Below are 8,241 nucleotides of genomic sequence, written 5' to 3'. Positions count from 1 at the left end.
CCCTTTTTGCAAGAGGGGAGACAGCTTTAACTTTTCTTTCTTTATTCAGAGGTGTAGAGTTTTCAGAAAGCATATGCATATCTATCAGTCGGTCGCTTTTTAGGTTTTTTCTTTGTGTCTTGCTGTTCAAGTCTCAGCAGAAAGGATGTTGTGTTGTCTGCTGTGTCTGTGGTTTTGCCTTGTGTTTGTAGAGTGTATTTATTTACTGTTTTGGTGAAATATATGCCTATCCATTATTATGTTATACAAATGGGCTTTATCTGTTCAGCCCATGTTGCTTGATTCCGAATGCATGATTTGTCCTGAGGAAATAATTTAGTTCTGGCAGTACGTCCTGGTTTTCGTTCTGACAGGCCTTATCAGATAGCGTAGACTTTGAACTTTGCGTGTCTCTTCCTTTTTGTCTGTTACTTCTACTAGCACAGGTAGCAGTAACACTGAACTCATGCATGGCCTGGTATGTGGGCAACTCTTGCAATACACTCTTTGGAGTTTTTGGGTTGCTATCAATAATTCTTACAATATGTTCTCTTGTGGTTTATGGTCCTTTTCTACTCGAATGGTTTCACTTCCTTATCTACTCCAGTCAGATAACCAGATCTGCCGTTACATTAATTGGAACAGGAATATAGAAATACATACTGTGGTTGTGAGGATGGCTCCTTAATGATGCTGTTGGTCTTTCCAGACCAGACTCAGGATATACATGCATAGCTGACCCTCACACATGCCCCTATGCATGCAGGAACTCAGATAACATTTCACAAGACTGTAGCCTTTACACGTAAAACGGTCAAGTTACCTAAGGCAGAGAAGACCTATCCAGCATTACTGTGGAAAGGACTTATTTAAAGTTTGTCTGCTGTGGGTTATATCTCTTGCTCTCCCACATCTTTGTTACTTCTATATGTGTTGTTACAGTGAGAGACATGTCAAAGCAGAAATTTTGAAATTCTAGCAACAACATTTAGCAGTCCCAGCATTAAAGTGATTTCTCCAACGGGCCACCTCTGAAGTGTGCGAGGATCCATCCTTTGGTGTTCAGAGAACTGCTAGGGTAGCTTTGTTGACTGCATGAGCACTTGGACTACTGAATGTAGGGTAATGTCTAGAAATTTAGAGAACACTGCTTTCAGGAAAAGGCTGATGACAAAAGACGGTTCATGCAGATGAAGTAATAAATGCAGGACAGCTTTGGCTTTTTGCCTATCTCTTCATGTTTAGATGTCGAACTTGGTGTCAGAAATAAGTGGCCTCATGTGAGTACATGAAATCAAAACCCCAAGAATGTTTATAATATGTACAAGCAAAGAACCCAAATGCCAAAAGAACAAACCAAGAAGGCTGTGACACTCTTCAAGGATACCAAAAAAGACAGAAAGGGGCAGATCCTGTTGAACCATTGGTGCGCAATAGCTGCCATAGGTTCCAGGAGCAGCAGCTTGAAGCCCTTGTAAAATTCCAGCTGCTCTTCAGCAACATCTTCAAACTGCAGAAAAGGCAGGAAGTATCACGTGCAAAAAGTTTTCATCAGCCATTGCTGAGAAGCACTTGGTTAACACCAGTGGTAGAAATGGATGATCTGTTTGAATGTCAAATCTGAAACTTTATCTTAGTGGTAAGGACAGAAATGATGTAACTTCAAACAGGGCTGCCCAGAAAGTTAGAAATAAGCCTGTCAAATATGACAGCTATGTTCCAAGATAGCAAGGTAGCTCACACCAAACAGAGTCTAAACATAAAAGGAAAAGTATAAAAATAAACCAAGTTTTACAGGAACAAACACATAGAAGAAAGCAGGAAAAGATGAACAAATGAGAAGGAAGTTCTGGGGAGAAGAAAATCCCGCTGTATTGAAATAATGCTCCAAGTACAGTGCCACCTGCATTGATTGTGGCAGACAATATCACTATTGAAAAGTTTGTAAGCATATGTAGACACCACCTCCCCCCCCCCCCCCAGAAAAAAAAAAAAAAATATGGAGCACTGTCTTCTACAGGCATCATTCTAACTCTAGAATAATAATGTGAAACTGTTCTAAACCTCAGTCTAACACCAGGGCAGGGCAGCTGCACGCAGACAGGAAACTGTATGCCACGTAGAGGGTGTGTTACCAGTAAAGGCATTGCACTATCAAAGGGAAGAATGAGAAGATGTCATCAAGTGCTGCAAATATTAGAATCTTTGTAATGGATCATCCTCATTCCACTATGCCAATATAAAACATAGGAAAGATGCCGAGAGGAGCTTTACAACATGAAGGTGCAGTTAGTACTGACAATGCCAAAGTCACTGCTAGTTGCCGATACTAGTATTGTGGCACACAGAATGGGACAGGCAAGTGATTCAGATGATAAAGACAGAAGCAACTCCAGAAATCTAGTCTGAGCAGACCTAAATTGTGGTATCCCTACAGCAAAACTGCTGAAAAGAGTATCAAAATGGTTTTGAAGGTCTGAGATTTCTTCTAGGCACTCTGCACCTGGAAAAAGATTAAAGAATTCAGCTGCTACAGAACTTGTCCCACAGAATAATTGCTGTATGAGGAGGAGAAACTGTGAGCTATAGAGAAATTGAGAGCGGGGAAAAGAGGTAGCATTGCTAGTTGCAAAATCTACCTGGGGAATCAGCATATGGTCATCGTGAAAAGCTAGCCAAGTTGTGATTTTTGCAAAGCTGAGCACCTTGGAACTCACTACAGTGTGTGATTGAGGAACCAGTGGCAAAAATGAAAAACAGTCATCTTTGGTATTAAGGGTACTGGCAAGTGGATGCAGAAAATGCCTACCTTACCATATTCTGGGCATCAGCAAGTAAAAGGAGATGGTTGAGATGGCATTTAAGATCATAGCTAAAAGGAAGATTCAGTGCCACCAATAAGGTCTATTACTGGTGATACTTCCGTGGACTGGTACAGCAGCAGAGGAGTGGAAGCTGTGTCAAAATCAAAACCTCAAACTTATCAACCTGTTGGAAACAGTCAGAGAAGTAACTCCATAGCAGAATGGAAGTGAGACACATCAGTGGCTGTCTGCAATACTATATTTAGATGCAGTTTCTGGGTTGCAATGTCCTGAACCCTGTAGTGCCAGTTCTACAGTAGATACCCACAGTGAATTGGTATTTATCTTGATCAATTTAAGCTTTTACCAGTCCTCCAATTCTCCCTGAAAGTATTTATTCCCAGGTTCTCAGCAGGCACTTGGAGATCTGGATACAAACATGCAACATGTCTGAAAAATATACCGTGCCACATCTGATATGCTTGCCTGTGCCACCTATAGACAGTGGCACAGGCATCGCTTATGTAAATGTGCTGTTTAGCCCATGATTCTCTCTGGAAATAATATCAAACGTGATGGGAGTGAGCTGCTTTTCGAGATGTTCTTTAAAAAAGGTATCTAGTGGCTTTTATGTCACACCATTCCGATTATGAGAGGTAAGAGTCACAATGGAAAGGGATTTTGGTGATAAGGGTGTTTTTTTGCGAGAAATGTGAATTTGGGGTACAGGGATGTTGAATCCTGTTTGCATCCTGCTGCTTTTAAATCTTCGTATGTTTCTATTTTGACAGCTGTCTCTGCCCACTATAGTGCTACTTTGGTCTATGTGGAGATGGTAGATTGCAGCATAAACATAATGATTATCGGAAACGTAAGCACCTGAGGAAATTCTGAAATTAAGCCCTGTGAACTTTAATGACGGAAATGGCTGCTCTGACCTGGGCAACTTTGTACTTTCTGTAAAAGGCTGCTGAAAAAGTCTCAGCTGGGAACTACCCGTTTCCTGCCTCAGCCTGGCACTTCCCTTGTGAGTGGGAAACGGCTCCACGTGCCTGTCTCAAACCTGGGTTGCAGTAGTCAGTATGGTCTTGCAGATGCCACTTGTCAGAACTGCTCTACAGACCCGGAGACTCCTGTCCTGGTGAGTCTAGCTGCAGATCCAGTTACCTACCCAGCTGTAGAAAAGGAGTGAACCTATTTGAGCAAAAAATTACCATTAACCGAAAGGAAATGTGTCACTAAAACTTCTGATAGTAACCCCACAAGTCTTTTAGAGCAGTAATTCAAACAAAGTGTACAGTACTTTAAAACAGACTGATGAGTATAATATTAGCAACCTCATGTAAAAAGTTTGGGGCAAAAAATTGTGCAACTGAGTATGATTTTGAGATTCTTGGCCTGATAAGGGCCAATGTGTGGGCAGTGGCTGGAAGGAACTGTGAAACAAGCTGCTCAATGCAGACAGACGTGTAAGAAGGGACAGAGGTATGGGAGGAGTTGCACTTATCTCCCAGAGCTATCAAAATGAGCAAAAAGTGCAAGATAACATCACCGGAAAGCAGCTGGATCAGTTTGTTGAGAACAGAAAATATTTAAGAAAGGTATAGTGAAGCAATGGATTAAAATGCTAGCGATATCATATTCTCATCATAATAGCCCCAGTTAGCCAATACCTGATGAGTAGTTGTAAAACATGACGCAATGAAGCCAAGGGGGGGGGGGGGGGGGAAATGTACAGCATTTCTGAAAGGCCTTGGTGGAGACCTTTTCACCTGAAGCCATACAAATTGCCTCACTGTTGTAAATTGCTGTTTGGATTTTGATAAATCAGTTCAATTATTAGATGTTGTTATTGGGACTGTCATGGACACAGCAATAATGCTTCCAGGTAACATGGTGTCCCAGACTCTGCAGTTTGCATCAGTGGACCCTACTGTGCTGGTGTTGAGTTTGGGCAATTTACCTGGCAAAGAGAAATTGGTCGTAAGAAGTTGTTGTCATTCTACAGCTGTTCAAGTGGTGGGACTAAATCAGCGTTTTAGGTTGGTAAGTTTCTCTTCGACAAAGCTGCAGCAAAGAAAGAAAACAGATGGAAAGCTCTTCTTGCCTGAAAAAAGCACTTAGAAAAAACATAAGAACATCCTGCTGCAAAATTTGGTGTCAAGTTGTGCTCGGACTTTGGTGCTTATTGCTCCAGCCTGCAACAATTATCTGAGGAATAATTGTGTCTTGGTGCTCTGTAGAGTCCATTTAGACTTCTCTTTCCAGGCTCTGTATGGGTGATTCCCTGTGAAAATCATTATTTATTTAGCCTTTGACTCCTAAAAGCTTAGCTTTTAAGGCCCGAGTTAGTTTTCATCCCTCAAGATGCAATATGTACTGGCTTCCGGATGATGAAGTGTAGGGGAGAAACCGTTCCATGCAGGTTTGTTCATTTCCCTTACAAGACAAGGGATAAAAGAACTTGGAAAATGTGTTATGGACCCACTGGTGAAAGAGGGACAGGCCTTCCAGAGCAGGCTCCCAAGACATCTGGGCTTCACAGAGGTAGGCATTTAGTGAGCAACCAAAAACCATGGACAATTTTTCCCTCCATCCTTCAAACTGGAACGTGTAGAATTTCTGTTTATATGTGTTAGTAGTCCTTTTGAGTTCCAGAGACAGGCTGCATACATAGCCATTCCCATGAATAAATACTCCTAGAGTGGAGATTTCATTTTGCACTGCTGTGCTCCCCTAGGGAAGGGGAATTTTCATCCACTTGCCCATTAAGAGCACACACTGCTCAGTAACGGCCAGTACTGGCAAGTCTCTTTCCAGGCTGAAATAAGTAGCCCATGAGGCTGGGTTGGTCCCAGTGATTTGTCACTTTCCTCCTGAAGCTACTTTGGCATTTTCTTTCTTTCTTTCTTTCTTTCTTTCTTTCTCTCCCTGCCAGCAACGCCCCCCCCCCCCCCCCCCCCTTTCCTATTGTGTATAGAGCTGCTTATCTGGTGTTTGCAATTTATTAAAGACCATGTGCTGAAGAGTTGCTGTAAAATTACATGAGCATGGAAGGAAGGCACGCTCGCCACAGTGACAAGTGATGAGGTGCAGATGAGCTACAGTAGTAAGTTGGGTTTAGGACAGGGAGGGAGCAAGTCCTGACAACTTTCTCACACTCCTTCCCTCTGAGGCACTGAATAAGTTACTTCCCTGCCTCAGTTTCTCTGTCTGTAAAAAAAAAAAAAAAAGAAAAAAAAGTTAAGAACAATATTATGATGATAGTTTGCTTCCCCCAAAGGGCTTTGAGTGGATTAATTAGTTAATATCTCTAAAATGCTTTGAAGATGAAAAGTACAGTGTAGATATAGTCTAGGACCAAACATTCATATTAATGAGAATATTATTCTGGAAGTTCAGCACAACATGCAGTATAAAAATGTGCATTTATAGTGGTGCAGGTAATATTCATGGCTTTGTTCTCAGTTCATAAGCTTGTAGTGAATGCAAAGATGGGAAAGAGAATAAGGGATTATTGTAAAACAGGGCAGAATGCATGTTGTGGAGTAATATAACAAGTCATTTTGCCACTATAAAACCATCTTCAGACAGCTGCAAGGATTTTCATGTACTGGAGCTGGAACAGGAGAAAAGGAACAGATCTTGGTAGATTTGCTGCTATAATAATAATAATAATCCGTTTTCCCTTCCAGGCAAAGCCATGGGGCTAGACCTTGCTTGTTGTGGTGTTTAGTCACCTTTGCACTTTATCTTACCTGCAAATCTCAGGCTGGGAATCAAATTGCAGCCCTCCTTAGCAGCTTAAGTCACTGTGATCCACCTTCTATTGTTAAAGAGTCACTGCTAAACCAAATGCAGGAGGAAAATTACCTGTCCTGGGGTGAAAAAGCAAAGAGGCAATACTATCCTTCATCTCGGGGAACCTGAAGGAGCTGAGGCAGGAGAGCTCAGATTTTTAGTTTTGGGAACCAAACCTGCTCTGCGCCCCCACCTCCCCCATTTTTTTTTTCTTTAACAGCAATATTTCTTTGTGTGTGTCTGATGTATGGTCTGAAACCATTATGACTTCTGTGCTTTCCTTTGAGTTAATATTTAATTCCTTCTTAAACATTAACTTGGCTAGAGTTGCTTTTGTTGAAGAGGACTGCTGTGCTAATAACACTAATCATTTCCTTTGAAAAGCATGGGAACAATGTGGAGCACTGTACATGTCTGAAAAGTAAACTGTCTTTTAATGACACATTACTGTTTCGCAACACAAATATTTTTTTCTATTTCTTCTGATGTTTACAAACTGTTCCTGCCCAAATACAATCCATGAATATTCTGTGGTGAGCCCACCTCTTGTGCCTACACCTTTGTTGTGAAGCAAAGCAGTAAGGCAGAGATCAACGTCCTCTTACTCTCACCAGTTCACGTAGTATTAAGTCAAGTGCAAGTCAAATATAAATATATAGGTAGCTGTAACCACCAGGTGAATGGCACTTGGCACAAACATTTCTCAACCACAGACACCAGGAAGAGAAATACTTGTTTGGGTTTGGTTTTTTTTTAAGTTATCAGGCACCAAAGACTACATGGTCAGATGAGTATTAACCATATCTGCAGAGGTGCATGCATGGGTATGGTACCCTTGAGGTGGGAGTCCAGCTGGTCTAATGCCCTTCCATGGGCGTTTAGGGCCTGGGACTGTGAGCAGCAGAGGCCCGAGGAAGAGGAGGACCTGTTTCCACTCACAGCAGACACAGCTCTGTAGGTGGAAGCAGGTTAGTTTTGGGCTGGACCATGCTGAGCATCTTCACTGGGGTCCAGGAACCCCGCCTGAGCTGTGCCAGGCATCCACTTGCACTCAGCCAGATGTGGGGCAATGCCCTGCAGCTGGAAAAGCCTTTCCCCCTTGTCTTCCACTCAGAGTTTAACTATCCTCCTTATTGAAATATAGATAATTTCAATTTTTCTCTCTCTCTTCTCCTTATGGAGGAGTGAGGCTCCTCTGTAAGCAGTATTTTAGGTAATTAATGGACACTAAAAGAACAAAAATATTTTTCCCTTCAAATACCGGTTGGCATATCAGCACTTTAGCTCTTGAACTGTTTCGTGGCTCAATTCTGAAACAGATAAAATGAAAGGGAAATGCAGGCAGGGAAGTTATTTCATGCTGGCTGTGTTGGGGAGGGTAGTACAGTGTGGAGGGCCAGGCTTGGTGCCTGCCCCATGAAAGTCAAAGCCATCCAGGCTTTGGGGGGCAAAGGTGGAGAGTGCCAGATTTTGGGTTTATGCTGAAGGGGTTTGAAGCCATGTCCTTAGGACCCAGACCCAGTAATGGTGGCTGTGCTGGGTGCTACTGGCAGGTGGAGGTTTTAAATCACCTCTGCTAACGTAACTGCCTGCACCATCCTGGGCACCACTGGTGCTTTGGGCCATGACGGCAGAGCTATGAGAGGCACCAGAAAAA

At 42.4% G+C, this 8,241-nt stretch overlaps 1 long non-coding RNA gene across 1 annotated transcript in view; it reads left to right on the top strand.

The window, feature by feature from the left end:
• The first annotated feature begins 3,529 nt into the window (after positions 1–3,529).
• LOC130157815 (uncharacterized) overlaps positions 3,530–8,241 on the top strand; it is a 40,578-nt gene continuing 35,866 nt past the window's right edge. Inside the window, exon 1 of the long non-coding RNA XR_008825051.1 lies at positions 3,530–3,924. This is a non-coding gene — a long non-coding RNA (uncharacterized LOC130157815). The remainder of the gene's footprint in view (positions 3,925–8,241) is intronic.

Source organism: Falco biarmicus, chromosome 12, assembly GCF_023638135.1.
Source record: "Falco biarmicus isolate bFalBia1 chromosome 12, bFalBia1.pri, whole genome shotgun sequence".
Lineage (NCBI taxonomy): Eukaryota > Metazoa > Chordata > Aves > Falconiformes > Falconidae > Falco > Falco biarmicus.
This window is presented reverse-complemented; position numbering and strand designations above follow the sequence as displayed.